A 15,952-nucleotide genomic window follows, 5' to 3' on the forward strand; every position below is an offset into this window, starting at 1 on the left:
CTAAATTGGCCCGCCAACTCCCCTGACCTTAGCCCCATAGAAAATCTGTGGGGTATTGTGAAAAGGAAGATGCAGAATGCCAGACCCAAAAACGCAGAAGAGTTGAAGGCCACTATCAGAGCAACCTGGGCTCTCATAACACCTGAGCAGTGCCAGAAACTCATCGACTCCATGCCACGCCGCATTAACGCAGTAATTGAGGCAAAAGGAGCTCCAACCAAGTATTGAGTATTGTACATGCTCATATTTTTCATTTTCATACTTTTCAGTTGGCCAACATTTCTAAAAATCCCTTTTTTGTATTAGCCTTAAGTAATATTCTAATTTTGTGACACACGGAATTTTGGATTTTCATTTGTTGCCACTTCAAATCATCAAAATTAAATGAAATAAACATTTGAATGCATCAGTCTGTGTGCAATGAATAAATATAATGTACAAGTTACACCTTTTGAATGCAATTACTGAAATAAATCAAGTTTTTCAAAATATTCTAATTTACTGGCTTTTACCTGTATTATCCGCATGCCTCGTTTTACCGCCAGGTCAAACTCGTTTCGCAAAATAATTAGCGCATGCTTAGAATTAGCGCATGCTTAGAATTACTGCCGGGTCAAACTTGTTTAGTAAAATAATTAGCGCATGCTTCGGTTTACCGCCGGGTCAAACTTGTTTCGCAGAAAAATTAGCATATTCCTCGTTTTACCGCCGGGTCAAACTCGTCACGTCACGAGTGACACTTCACCTTTCAAGACATCATTTTCCAAAATGGAGGAGGCTGATTTCAATAATTTAAAATCGCATAAAGGGAAGAAGATAAAGAGCTATTCAGTAGGATTTAAGGTCCAAGCTATTGAAGTTGAAGTGCTCTAAAACTTGCTGGTAGACGGCTGCGTTGACCCTGGATCTCAGGAAACAGAGTGGACCGACACCAGCAGATGACATGGCACCCCAAACCATCACCCAACCATGCAAATTTTGCATTTCCTTTGGAAATCGAGGTCCCAGAGTCTGGAGGAAGACAGGAGAGGCACAGGATCCACGTTGCCTGAAGTCTAGTGTAAAGTTTCCACCATCAGTGATGGTTTGGGTGCCATGTCATCTGCTGGTGTCGGTCCACTCTGTTTCCTGAGATCCAGGGTCAACGCAGCCGTCTACCAGCAAGTTTTAGAGCACTTCATGCTTCCTGCTGCTGACCTGCTCTATGGAGATGGAGATTTCAAGTTCCAACAGGACTTGGCGCCTGCACACAGCGCAAAATCTACCCGTGCCTGGTTTACGGACCATGGTATTTCTGTTCTAAATTGGCCCGCCAACTCCCCTGACCTTAGCCCCATAGAAAATCTGTGGGGTATTGTGAAAAGGAAGATGCAGAATGCCAGACCCAAAAACGCAGAAGAGTTGAAGGCCACTATCAGAGCAACCTGGGCTCTCATAACACCTGAGCAGTGCCAGAAACTCATCGACTCCATGCCACGCCGCATTAACGCAGTAATTGAGGCAAAAGGAGCTCCAACCAAGTATTGAGTATTGTACATGCTCATATTTTTCATTTTCATACTTTTCAGTTGGCCAACATTTCTAAAAATCCCTTTTTTGTATTAGCCTTAAGTAATATTCTAATTTTGTGACACACGGAATTTTGGATTTTCATTTGTTGCCACTTCAAATCATCAAAATTAAATGAAATAAACATTTGAATGCATCAGTCTGTGTGCAATGAATAAATATAATGTACAAGTTACACCTTTTGAATGCAATTACTGAAATAAATCAAGTTTTTCAAAATATTCTAATTTACCGGTACTGGCTTTTACCTGTATATACCCGGCGGCAATTCAAGGAAATACGGTACACTACAAGGCGAACAAGACCGCAATTCCAGCTAAAAAGCAGTGTATTGTGGTGGAGTAATTTACTCAATGTATGTATGATGATCAATGTTCTGATATAACGTAGCACACTACTGTTGATGTGGTTGTATGTAAACATGTCAGCGTCAAAAGCACAGCAAGTTCAGTGTAGGAAATGTCCTCATACTAATGAAAGCAACAACCAGAACTGAACATGAAAATGAACTTGGTATCAAATAGAAAGCGACAACATCACACACACCAGACAACACACACGCACACATACACACTACTACTATCTACAAGGGAACAAATCAATGGTTGAAGCGAAAACATTCAGCTTGCAATCCAAACAATACCCCCTTTGTGGATCAGAAGTAATGACAGCCATTCAATCTCTTTATTAACCAGAAGTAACACAATCCATTGAAAACATTTAACAGAGCTGCTGGAACTGCCAACAAGCCACTGCTAAATTAACACAGACAAGTGAGCTGCTCCGCTCTCTGGGCGCTGACGTCACTATGCAATCGGCACTGCCTTTTAAAGACACACTCACGCACACTCTACCCAAATATGATACAACAAGCCAAATATTAGATTTTTTTCAAAGTAACGCATTAATTACTTTCCCTAGGAATTAATTAAATGATTTATTAATTCAAATACTTGTTTGTAAAGTAATGGAAAACTATAATTAATTACTTTTTTAAAGTATTTTTTTCACCACTAAGATATGTGAATGGAAAAAAAGCCTGCGTTTATCCACTTGACTTACTGAAGCTACAGACTTCTCAATGTTTTTCTTGATTATTTATTTACATACAATGTATAATACCACATTTAATTTGCAGATGTATTCTATTCAAGACCGAAGTTTTAGGTGTTCACTATTAATCTCAATGTTGGAGATAATTATTTATTTGCATGCAATGTTACATTTTTGTTCAAGACTCTTAACCGGATTACTGGTCTAAGAATAACAACATTATTCAAATTACAATTTTGCTAAGAGTAAGCTGCAGTGTATGCAGTGTCATTTCAATATACTAGCTTTTGATCAAATAAAGGAAAACCCCGGTTTGAATTATCTCTGTCATTTGTATCTCATGGGTTCTTTGAAAAGTAGGGGGAAAAATTGTAAATCGAATTTTTTGTGAAAAAAATCTAGGATTTTATTTTCAGGCCATATCGCCCAGAGATAGCTTCTACAACAGCGGTGCCCTAAGTGCGGCACAGGGGCCATCTGTGCAGGCCAGTGACTCGTTTGTCATTGGCCCAAGGCACATTGCAAAAAACAAAAAACACCAGCAAAAATTGGGAAAACAGCAAGAAACACAACGAGAAAAAGCCAAAACGTTGACATCAGCCAATAATATTGACAAAAAGCTTTGTCTTTGAAAAAAAAGAAACTAGGGATCTCTTAGGGCTCTGGTTCACTCTCCCATTTAGGAATCTTGGGCTCGCAAAGGTTGGTGACCACTGATCTACAATAAAGTTTGATGAGCAAGGAAACGAGGAAGCAGTTGATCAGTCGATCAGTGGCACACAAGCTCATGATCACGGCGCCGCTATAAATATTTTGTCTACGTTAGCGCTTAAAAAACAATATCACTAATATTTAGTTAAGTCAAGAAATGTGAATTGAGTACTGTTGCCGCTTTTTGGATGTTTTTTTAATTGGGTTTTTGGGCGGAATAGAGGGCCTCCCTTTGGCTCCGCTATAAGCAGACTTTTATTTACTTTTATTTACTGAGAAGATTGATGTTTTATTGATTACATACATCAGTCGTCATGTCTTTCATAATGATTATGAATGAACAAAACTCCCCAAAAAGTGCAGCTCCTTTTTAAGATACATTAATTATGACCATAGACTTAAAATCATTATTTTATTTGATGGCCTTCCTGCCCTCTAAAGGTTGACGACACCGAAGGTCAAATGGCCTCGTCCCTAAAATGAAGAAATTCCAGGCCTGCCAATAGGTAAGAAAAGTTGTTTTTGCATAATAGGTCCCCTTTAATGCAGGGAAGGCCAAAGTGCAGCTTGTTTTATTGGCCCTCGGCACATTCATTCTCACGGGTTTATGCTGCTGATTCCAATTATCCATGAGTGACATCGGTCAATACCAATACCGATCACATGTATTAACTGTATGACAGATTTACAATATCAACAGTATCTGTTAGGGGTGCAACGATTCATCGACATTGTCGACAATAAAATTTCTCGCCAACAAATTAATTTGTCGACAATGGTGGGTGACGTGTTCACTTGTGTCTTTCTCGACGGAAGAGAGTAAGCGCCTCCACTCGCAACAACATCGCAGTGTGGGACCATTTCACCCTGATCTTGTTAAAGACATGAACACCTCGCTTATTTGGCAAAGTGGACTTTGTTTTTTATGACAGTACATCTGTGATTTGGGAGCATTTAAAGAGTAGGCATGGTGTCGGACATCTGGAGGACGAATGCTGAACTCGCTGAGCTAGTTAACAAGTGTGAGACAAAGTTGTGTGAAAAATAGATTGAACTATAATTTTAGCCAAAGTCTGGCAGCTTAAACTTTGTCGATATATAAAGTCAAGTACTTATTTTATATTTCAAGGACTTCAGGCGTCAAATAGCGTTGACACAATAACAAACACCAATCCCACACAGACACACACACACATGAATGTTAGGCACCACGGCACTGATATAATGAATGAATAAATATACAATCTGCTGGATAGCTAAAATGTTCAGAATTAAATGAGTCTATTAGATTGCTAAAACAATCCAGGAGTTAATAATATACTTGTGTGCAACTTTTTATTATTTTCAAAATGCTTGTTTCTTTCTGAGGAAGTTAGATAGCTTTGTTGTTTGAAATTTGTTTTTATTGCTGCTAACTTTACTGTACTTTGTTTTCAAAAAAAATATACTCTGTTTTAGTCAGCCCTAAATTGACAAAAGCTTAATATTTATTTTTGTATTATGTATTAAATTAGCTGGAGACTGTTGACACCAATCACATATTACTGATATTCGATCAAACATCTTAGCCAGTCAGACCTTAAAGGGGAACATTATCACCAGACCTATGTAAGCGTCAATATATACCTTGATGTTGCAGAAAAAATACCTTTTTTTTTTAACCGATTTCCGAACTCTAAATGGGTGAATTTTGGCGAATTAAACGCCTTTCTATTATTCGCTCTCGGAGCGATGACATCACAACGTGACGTCACAACGTGACGTCACATCGGGAAGCAATCCGCCATTTTCTCAAACACATTACAAACACCGAGTCAAATCAGCTCTGTTATTTTCCGTTTTTTCGACTGTTTTCCGTACCTTGGAGACATCATGCCTCGTCGGTGTGTTGTCGGAGGGTGTAACAACACGAACAGGGACGGATTCAAGTTGCACCAGTGGCCCAAAGATGCGAAAGTGGCAAGAAATTGGACGTTTGTTTCGCACACTTTATCGACGAAAGCTATCCTACGATAGAGATGGCAAGAATGTGTGGATATCCTGCGACACTCAAAGCAGATGCATTTCCAACGATAAAGTCAAAGAAATCTGCCGCCAGACCCCCAGGAAAAGAGAGCGGATGAGGGAATGTCTACAGAATATATTAATTGATGAAAACTGGGCTGTCTGCACTCTCAAAGTGCATGTTGTTGCCAAATGTATTTCATATGTTGTAAACCTAGTTCATAGTTGTTAGTTTCCTTTAATGCCAAACAAACACATACCAATCGTTGGTTAGAAGGCGATCGCCAAATTCGTCCTCGCTTTCTCCCGTGTCGCTGGCTGTCGTGTCGTTTTTGTCGGTTTCGCTTGCATACGGTTCAAACCGATATGGCTCAATAGCTTCAGTTTCTTCTTCAATTTCGTTTTCGCTACCTGCCTCCACACTACAACCATCCGTTTCAATACATGCGTAATCTGTTGAATCGCTTAAGCCGCTGAAATCCGAGTTTGAATCCGAGCTAATGTCGCTATACCTTGCTGTTCTTTCCGCCATGTTTGTTTGTATCGGCATCACTATGTGACGTCACAGGAAAATGGACGGGTGTATGTAACGATGGTTAAAATCAGGCACTTTGAAGCTTTTTTTAGGGATATTGCGTGATGGGTAAAATTTTGAAAAAAACTTCGAAAAATAAAATAAGCCACTTGGAACTGATTTTTAATGGTTTTAACCCTTCTGAAATTGTGATAATGTTCCCCTTTAATATAATAAGTACAATGTATTAGCTTGCATTGGATGAGGCAGTGTTTTGCACAGATAGAAGACTTATGAACTCTACATAAATCTCTAACCAGCTCTCCTTAGATAGGGTCGCTCCTAAGTCCCCCCCCCACCAAAGTGATTTAATTGAATTCAGAGAGGAATGCTCATCAAACACTTATTTAGAACACAGGTGAACAGGCTAATTGGGAACAGGTGGGTGCCATGATTGGGTATAAAAGCAGCTTCCATTAAATGCTCAGTCATTCACAAACAAGGATAGGGCGAGGGTCACCACTTTGAGAAACAAATGCGTGAGCAAATTGTTTAAGAACAACATTTCTCAACCAGCTACTGCAAGGAATTTAGGGATTTCACCATCGGTCCGTAATATCATCAAAAGGTTCAGAGAATCTTGAGAAATCACTGCACGTAAGCAGCAAGGCAGAAAACCAACATTGAATGCCTGTGACCTTTGATCCCCCAGGTGGTACTGCATCAAAAAACGATATCAGTGTGTAAAGGATATCACTACATGGGCTCCGGAACACTTGAGAAAACCACTGTCAGTAACTACAGTCGGTCGCTACATCTGTAAGTGCAAGTTAAAACTATACTATGCAAAGCCAAAGCCATTTATCAACAACATCCAGAAACGTCGCCGGCTCCACTGGGCCCGAGCTCATCTAAGATGGACTGATGCAAAATGGAAAAGTGTTCTGTGGTCTGACGAGTCCACATTTCAAATTGTTTTTGGAAACTGTGGACGTTGTGTTCTCCGGAACAAAGAGGAAAAGAACCATCCGGATTGTTATAGGTGCAACGTTTAAAAGCCAGCATCTGTGATGGTATGAGGGTGTATTAGTGAAGGCACCATTGTGAAGGCACCATTAATGCTGAAAGGTACATACAGGTTTTGGAGCAACATATGTTGCCATCCAAGCAAGGCTATCATGGACGCCCCTGCTTATTTCAGCGAGACAATACCAAGCCATGTGTTACAACAGCGTGGCTTTATAGTAAAAGAGTGCGGGTACTAGACTGACCTGCCTGTAGTCCAGACGTGTCTCTCATTGAAAATGTGTGGCGCAATATGAAGCCTAAAATACCACACTGGAGACCCCGGACTGTTGAACAACTTAAGCTGTACATCAAGCAAGAATGGGAAAGAATTCCAGCTAAAAAGCTTCAAAAATTGGTCTCCTCAGTTCCCAAACATTTACTGGGTGTTGTTAAAAGGGAAAGGCGATGTAACACAGTGGTAAAAATGCCTCTGTGCCAACTTTTTTGCAATGTGTTGCTGCCATTAAATTCTAAGTTAATGATTATTTGCAAAAAAAATAAAGTTTCTCAGTTCGAACATTAAATATATTGTCTTTGCAGTCTATTCAATTGAATATAAATTGAAAAGGATTTGCAAATCATTGTATTCTGTTTTTATTTACGAATTACACAACGTGCCAACTTCACTGGTTTTGGGGTTTGTAGATGAGAGTAATGTATTATCAACTAGAATGTAATCAATGAAGGTGAAAGTATGCTAAACGTTAGAGGAAAGAATATTGCCTTGTAGGGGATAAAAAAACAAAGGCCAGAGCTCTGAAACACAGTATTCTTCTATAAAAGACTGGATTACCTTAGACGACCGTGATGGTGTGCAAGTTTTGGGTAATGAGCAATCAAGCTGGAGGTTGGGCCAACTGCTAAAGTCTTCACCTAATATTAATTAGTAAATTGAGAAGTCAGGGAAATTTAGAAAAAGACGTTTGAAAAGGGTGTCATCGTCATAGTTGGGAGCATAAACATTTACGAGGGCTACTGGGATGTTGGATAACTGGCCCTTGACAATAACATACCTCTCTATTGGGATCATAAAGACTATTAGAGCGTACAAAAATAACAGATTTATGAATGTAGCCTCTTCTTCACAGCCGTAAAGGCAGATCTCCTCTGCGCCAGAGTCGGGGTGAAGTCGGGGAACATTTAAATCCTCTTGCCCATACAGGATAGAGGAGAAGCCTCAGCCGCCCTTCATAGAATCTGGGTCTGGACTTGAAATAAATGTACTTGTACAACGAGCGTCCGAGGGGGTTCGCCATTCTTAGGCCTGGCGCTGAGGATCCGGTGCGCGCGGTACAAGACAATCCTGTTTCCAAGCTGCAGGACCTCCTGCAAAAACTGAGCGGAGAACTCAGTCAAACGGGGGAACTCACAGCCCTCAGGGAGGCCCACCACTTGGATATTATTCTACCTTGAGTGGCCCTTCAGATCCTCGCATTTTTGGAGAAGAGATCCACGGTGGCAGTTAGCTTGTTGACGCTAGTGCAGAGATCAGTTCGCTCATTAGCATTAGCATTAGCCGTGAGCTCCAGGCTAACAATTTCCCCGCTATGGGACAAGAGAATGCTCTCGAATGACTCCATAACAACCGCTATCTCTCCTCTGACAACGGTGTCGAGGATGTCTGCTCGCATTTCGTCCATCTTTTGACTATGCTCTTAAAAAGGGCTGAGTCAACAACCAACTCTTCCATGCTATCTGGGTCCAGAGACGCACAAGGCTTGGAGCAGCCTGGCTTGTCGGATTTCCCTTGGCCGGACATCGCGGAATTCGCAGGGGCAATTTACAAAAAGGAATCTCTACACGGCAGGTTGGTAAAAAAAATGGCACAGTTGACGGCTTAAGTTAACAAAAGTGTCAATAAAACATAAAAAGGTCACATTTCCATGTAACTCCTGCTAAGCACGTCCTGCACTATACATGCCCAATCGGAAGTCTTCCAGTTTAAATTTTTTTTCAATGGTTCTCAAATCCTTATGTTTTTCAGTATGTGACCCTCGGTGGAAAAACTCCCACCCCACCCCCCCCATGTGGCTTTTGTGACTTAGGGGGAGACAGAGTGTGTGTTCGTGCAAACGTCCGGTTATGTGCGAGCCCCCAAGGAGTGACGGGATCATTAGCGACGATGATGTCATTTCCTGCCATTGTAAAGCAGACTGCAGTGTACACTGCACATAAATTTAATCTACACAAGTACTGAAATAGTGACCTCAACAAAAATACATGCAATTGCGACAGAGGAAGAAGAGAGCAAAGAGGAAAAAGACATTCCCAGAGGACGCGGCATGTTTACGATACAGTCATTAAGTGTGCAAAAGGGTGTGGCCTTTACTTCCTGCATGTACTGTATTTCAAAAGGAAAGCAGAGGGTGTGCGTCGCGACAGTATGTTATCTTTCCACTAGTGATATCCGATAATGGCTTTTTTGACGATATCCGATATTCCAATATTTTCCAACTCTTAATTACCAATACCGATATCAACCGATACCGATATATACAGTCGTGGAATTAACACATTATTATGCCTAATTTTGTTGTGATGCCCCGCTGGATGCATTAAACAATGTAACAAGGTTTTCCAAAATAAATCAACTCAAGTTATGGAAAAAAATGCCAACAAGGCACTGCCATATTTATTATTGAAGTCACAAAGTGCATTATTTTTTTTAACATGCCTCAAAACAGCAGTTTGGAATTTTGGACATGCTCTCCCTGAGAGAGCATGAGGAGGTTGAGGTGGGCGGGGTTGGGGGGGTGGGGTTGAGGTGGGGAGAGGGGGGGCTAGGGGGTAGCGGGGGGGTGTATATTGTAGCGTCCCGGAAGAGTTAGTGCTGCAAGGTGTTCTGGGTATTTGTTCTGTTGTGTTACGGTGCGGATGTTCACCCGAAATGTGTTTGTCATTCTTGTTTGGTGTGGGTTCACAGTGTGGCGCATATTTGTAACAGTGCTAAAGTTGTTTATACGGCCACCCTCAGTGTGACCTGTATGGCTGTTGACCAAGTATGATTTGCATTCACTTGTGTGTGTGAAAAGCCGTAGATATTATGTGACTGGGCCGGCACGCAAAGGCAGTGCCTTTAAGGTTTATTGGCACGCTATACTTCTCCCTACGTCCGTGTACACAGCGGCGTTTTAAAAAGTCATACATTTTACTTTTTGAAACCGATACCGATAATTTTGAAACAGATACCGATAATTTCCGATATTACATTTTAAAGCATTTATCGGCCGATAATATCGGCAGTCCAATATTATCGGACATCTCTACTTTCCACAATTATTAGCACATGCAAAACACAAAATGTAATCCTCTTCCTAGGCCATCAGCAAAAAAACTGCAGATTACACCTGCTCGACCTCGTGGGTCACTGTCCCACTTGACCCTGATACAAACTATACGGTCCCAATAAGCTTGTCCAGTGATTTTCAAACTGTGATACATGTACCACTAGTGGTATGAGGGCTCTATCTAGTGGTACGCCAAAGAATCACTCGATTAAAGTACAGTCTTTTATTTTCCTATATTCAAACACAGTGTTACTGTTCAAACTGTGTAAACATATTCAATATAACTGTTAAATAAAACCTCTGCCTTGTTTTAATTAAAACTTAGGCACACTATACTACTTTATTTTAATGTTGGTCATTATAGTGGTATTTGGAGAGACAAGTTTTTTCTGAGGTGGTACTTGGTGAAAAAAGTTTGAGAACCACTGAGCTAGTCCACCCGCAGCAAAATTAAACTGAATGTTCTCCAATTAACGTATCTATTCAATAAACGGATGAGACTCCTGTAGTTGCAGTGTGCTTTGTCTACAAAAGCAAATATTTGTCAAGATCTCGAATTAGGGCCAGGTTGTGGCTGTAGGGAACCTCCACAAGATAGCAGTACAGTGGAATCTTGATTTGCAAACTTAATTGGTTTTTGGACAGGGTTCATAAATAGAAAAGTTTGTATATTGAAACAAATGACTCCGTGAGAAACAATGTAAACTTGAATAATGGCTTCCAGCCACGACAAAAGTCCATATTTTAGTCAGTTTGTACACTTTAAACACAATATAAAACTGTACTGTATAACAAACAAACATAACAAGAGGGTGATGAAGCAATTTTCTATTTATTAAGAAAGTCAAAACAACAACTAGCTGAACTGTCCTCATTTGAAGCTGCCCCACAGACACGCGCACTTAGTTTGAAATAAAAAAACAACTCCTTAACATTAACAGCCAGATCGCTACAATATTTAGGAATAAAAAATAAAATCTTCTTTCCTCATGCGTGTAACACTTTCCGTACCGTTTATGTCTTACTTACCACTATTACAACAATGGTTGTGTTACTGCTGTGTTATGCAGTCTACTTGTTAACTAATGATCATGTGGTCAAAGAGATACATTTTACATGTTTTACTTTCTGATGCACTACAAATCAGTATTAAGGTTTAAAAAATTACCTTGATTTAAATAATGCTCTCCAATTATATCGCCTGCTTCCAAATAATGTCCCGTCCTTTTTACGCTTTAGGTCAATAAAAGAATTCCAGCATTTCTACCCTTATTCAGAAGCTCCACATTCCTCCTGACACATTGATTGCTATCAGTCGAGTCATGCAGCAGTCGGCTGGCACTAGACTGCCGCCTTTGTCGCCCCTTCTCTCGCTTACTCGCTTTCCATGTCCCACAATAGCAGAAAGTTGTGGACAACATTGCTAGTTTACGGATTGGAGCGGAGACTTTTTTCCAGGAGTGGACAGCCTCTGTAAGATCTTTGAGAGTTGTCAAGTGTTTCTATAAATACAAGCGCTGCTCTGCAATTTACGCACTCTCTCCCACACACACACACACACACACACACACACACACACACACACACACACACACACACACACACACACACACACACACACACACACACACACACACACACACACACACACACTATCGTCACGCCTGTATTAGCCTGCTGTACCCAACCACATGAAAAGAGTCAAATCCAGCTGTTCTTGGCAGACTGGCTCAATTCTCAACGGTGGTTAACTTCTTCTTACACATAAATGCTCCAATTGGTCATTTGTCATTGCAGGCTTATGTTTACTCTTTAAAGTGGTTAGCTTACTTTTACACTTTTATTATAATGTAATTGATTGTGTTCTTGCTTATCCCGCATTCCCTCAATAGCAGGGTGGTGCACACAAACAACACATGACAAGGGACCATTGCCAATCTGCTTATATAGGGAAGTATGTGCGCATCACCTGAGTGGTCACGACCATGTCCAAGTTGGACTAGACCGTTTAAAATTCACCACAGTGCCTGACCTAAGCACTACGTCCCCCATCATGTCTTCAGTAGCGCCGGTTCAGGGAATGATACACATCAGAACCGCACACTAAACCCTGCTCTCGTATTAGTGCTCAGGGGGACTCGCAAGTGGATACTGCAGTTAATTAGCATTTTCTTGCATCTGGAATGTGAAGTAGGAGCAAATTATACAGAAGCAGCCACCCGTGGCGATACTCCAGAACATGATGGTCAATTTACATTGACACAATCCATAATATGACTTGTTTTGCAGGGTTTTTTTTTTAACTAAGGTTTATATTATGTGTGATGTAAACATTAACATATCACAGGTAGTTCAATATCAACACAATTTTAAGGGTAATAGACATTATAGATCCTTTATACCAGTGATTCTCAAACAGTGGTACGTGTACCACTAGTGGGCTCAATCTAATGATATGCCAAATAATCACTTGATTAAAGTACAGTGCTTTATTTTCCTATATTCAAACAGTGTTACTGTTCAAACTATGTGTTATGTTACAGTGGCCAAAAACACTAAATACACTTGTAAAATAAAACCTCTGTTTGTTTTTAATGAATACTTAGGCATATTACGCTAATGTATTTTAATCTTGGTCAATATGGTGGTACTTGGAAAGCAAAGTTTGTTCTGAGGTGGTACTTGGTAAAAAAAAAAAAAAGGGTTGAGAACCACTGCTCTCTATGACAGGAGCGCTTTGCTGCTTTAAGGAATGACTGCCAAAGCACTTCTTAAAGATCCTCTATATGACAAGACATGTTATACAAACTACATTTGATGAAATGATGAGTGTGTTTTTAATTGTGAGTACTGTATATTTGAATTAATAATATATGATATGTATGCTGTCAATCATATCCCAGCTGCACTCGGGTGGAAGGCAGGGTACACCCTGAACAGGTTGCAATCGCAGGCCAACAGAGATAGACAACATTCATACTCACATTCACACACTAGGGCCAATTTAGTATTGCCAACAACCTATCTCCAGGTGCATGTCTTTGGAGGTAGTAGAACATACAAACTCTACACGGAAACACCCCGAGCCCGGGAATCGAACCCAGGACCTTCTTGTTGTGCATGAGGCACGAGTCCTAAGCACTGTATTGATGATTAAATAACAGATTATCTTCTTATCCAGCTATTTCTTGCTGCTTTTACGACACACACACGTTTGTTTTTTGTAAATAAAGATATTGTATTGCAGATGCTTTTTTGTTTGAATTGTGTAGATGGAGAGTAATTTTGTGTTGCGTTTGAAATACATTGTTGAACTAAATTGAACAAGAACACTAGTCAAATATCCTCTCTATGACAAGAACGCTGTGTTGTACTACAAAAAAGTTGATCATCAATCCTCTACATAACATGAGTTTTAATGCACCTAATCAAAAACATTATTCAAATATCCTTCTCTATTTGACAGGACAGTGCTGCTGTTTTTAAGAATCTGCTCCATAAAAGCTAATTAAAGATTCTCCAAATGACAGGATTACTCTGCTGTTTTTAGGAATCTGCTGAAAAAACTGTAAATGGATCATCAAAATATCATGAGAGCTATCCAGTTGTTAAGGACCTCGCACTTTCAAGTTATTAACTTAACTTGCAAGCCAGTTAGAAGTTATTTGTGGGACAGATTTTGCCCAATTCACTGCCTTAAAGGAACCAGGTAAGCAAAACTACTTCATAACTGGGCATAACAAAGACAAAGTTGGTTCTGTCAAATGAAAATTAATTAAATCAGCTTCAGCAATAGGAGAAACAGTACCTCGTTGAACACATAATCACCTGGGAGGGAGATTTAGGAGCAAAAAGTGGGTTAATCCACTCGATTTGTCTACCGTAGAGGTGGTAATGTTACTTCAAATTCACTCCATGTGACCTGTGACTTACTTTATTCTGCACCCGTCTTGATAATGTTGGGTAAAAGAAGATAATTCAAGCCACGTTTAATACTAAAATACAGTGGAAAAGTAACAGCAAATAGTGCAATTGTGCTGATATCACCAGAGCAGTGAACGCATCATTTCCTTTTCGCTCCTGAAGTAATCCCCCTCTTAAAAAGTCAACATACCGCCGACTGGTTCCTGTGGACGTTCTATATGGCACCTTACGGTCGGCTTCAAAACTGGCAGAACTTGCTAGAAGGTCCGCTATCTGGGAAGAGAGATAATCACTGGCGGTGTTTCGTCGCTCCAATCTCGCCTCCTCAGTCCTCTTCCCCCCTTTCGCTCGCCCCGGAGTCGCCCGTTCCTGCTTCCCCTCTTCGCCTTGTCCACATCCAACATTCCAACATGGCCGCCGCTGGGAGACACACGCGCACGCACACACCGGGGCGCGTGCACAAGCATGGCACTAGCACGCGCTCGAATCCTCGCCTCAGGTTCAACACGCCACGCCCACTTTATGAATGAATAAGGAAAATGGAAAGTAAATCTTTGGGTTCTCCTAAAAATAACGCCTACGATTTCTTTTCTTTGCTAGTTGTTTACAATTTAAATTCAGACTGTCTTCTTTTTCTCTAGTATGTATTTCATGTGTTTTTTTTTTTTTAAATTTTACTCAAATGTATCAATCAATAATACATGCTTTTTGTAGTGTGGAACAACTGTACGTCTGCTTTCATTTAATGGTTTTGTTACAGACTTTTCTTGTGATATAAGCCTTATTTACATTGCCGTACAGTATTATTATTGACAGACTTATGAATGCAGGTTTAAGTGGGACACCGTGTGGTCATAACCTGCCCCTGCATGGTCTCCCTGGTTCTAAGGTTTGGTACTTTGGCCCCATCTCGCGGTACTCAGGAGAAGTGGGCCATAATTAAAAGTTTGGAACGATACTTTTAACTACAGTGAATATTACTAGGGATGTCCGATAATGGCTTTTTGCCGATATCCGATATTCCAATATTGTCCAACTATTTAATTACCGATACCAAAATCAACCGATACCGATATCAACCGATACTGATATATATACAGTCGTGGAATTAACACATTATTATGCCTAATTTGGGCAACCAGGTATGGTGAAGATAAGGTCCTTTAAAAAAAAATGTATAAAATAAAATAAGATAAATAAATTAAAAACATTTTCTTGAATAAAAAAGAAAGTAAAACAATATAAAAACAGTTACATAGAAACTAGTAATTAATGAAAATGAGTAAAATTAACTGTTAAAGGTTAGTACTATTAGTGGACCAGCCGCACGCACAATCATGTGTGCTTACGGACTGTATCCCTTGCAGACTGTATTGATCTATATTGATATATAATGTAGGAACCAGAATATTAATAACAAAAAGAAACAACCCTTTTGTGTGAATGAGTGTAAATTGGGGAGGGAGGTTTTTTGGGTTGGTGCATAAATTGTAAGTGTATCTTGTGTTGTTTATGTTGATTTAATTAAAAAAATGAAAATAAAAATAAAAAAACGATACTGATAACAAAAAAACGATACCGATAATTTCCGATATTACATTTTAAAGCATTTATCGGCCGATAATATTGGCAGGCCAATATTATCGGACATCTCTAAATATTACTGCTGTAAGTCAACAACACAATGAGCAAGAACAACACAACTGAAAAATATCGATCTTATCACGTGAGTATCGATTCGACAACGGTCGATATTTTGAGGACCTGTTTTGACGGTTTCCACCATTTTTAAGGTTGAAATCATTTGACAACGTTTTATTTT

The 15,952-nt window shown here is 40.0% G+C and overlaps 1 protein-coding gene across 1 annotated transcript in view; it reads right to left on the reverse strand.

Moving 5' to 3' along the window:
- The window catches only part of ptk2aa (protein tyrosine kinase 2aa), a 75,007-nt gene extending 60,473 nt beyond the window's left edge, over nt 1-14,534 (reverse strand). Inside the window, exon 1 of the mRNA XM_061966975.1 lies at nt 14,321-14,534. The gene's annotated coding sequence lies outside the window, so the exon portion shown is untranslated. The remainder of the gene's footprint in view (nt 1-14,320) is intronic.
- Between the last annotated feature and the right edge of the window lie 1,418 nt (nt 14,535-15,952).

Source organism: Nerophis lumbriciformis, linkage group LG11, assembly GCF_033978685.3.
Source record: "Nerophis lumbriciformis linkage group LG11, RoL_Nlum_v2.1, whole genome shotgun sequence".
Taxonomy (NCBI): domain Eukaryota; kingdom Metazoa; phylum Chordata; class Actinopteri; order Syngnathiformes; family Syngnathidae; genus Nerophis; species Nerophis lumbriciformis.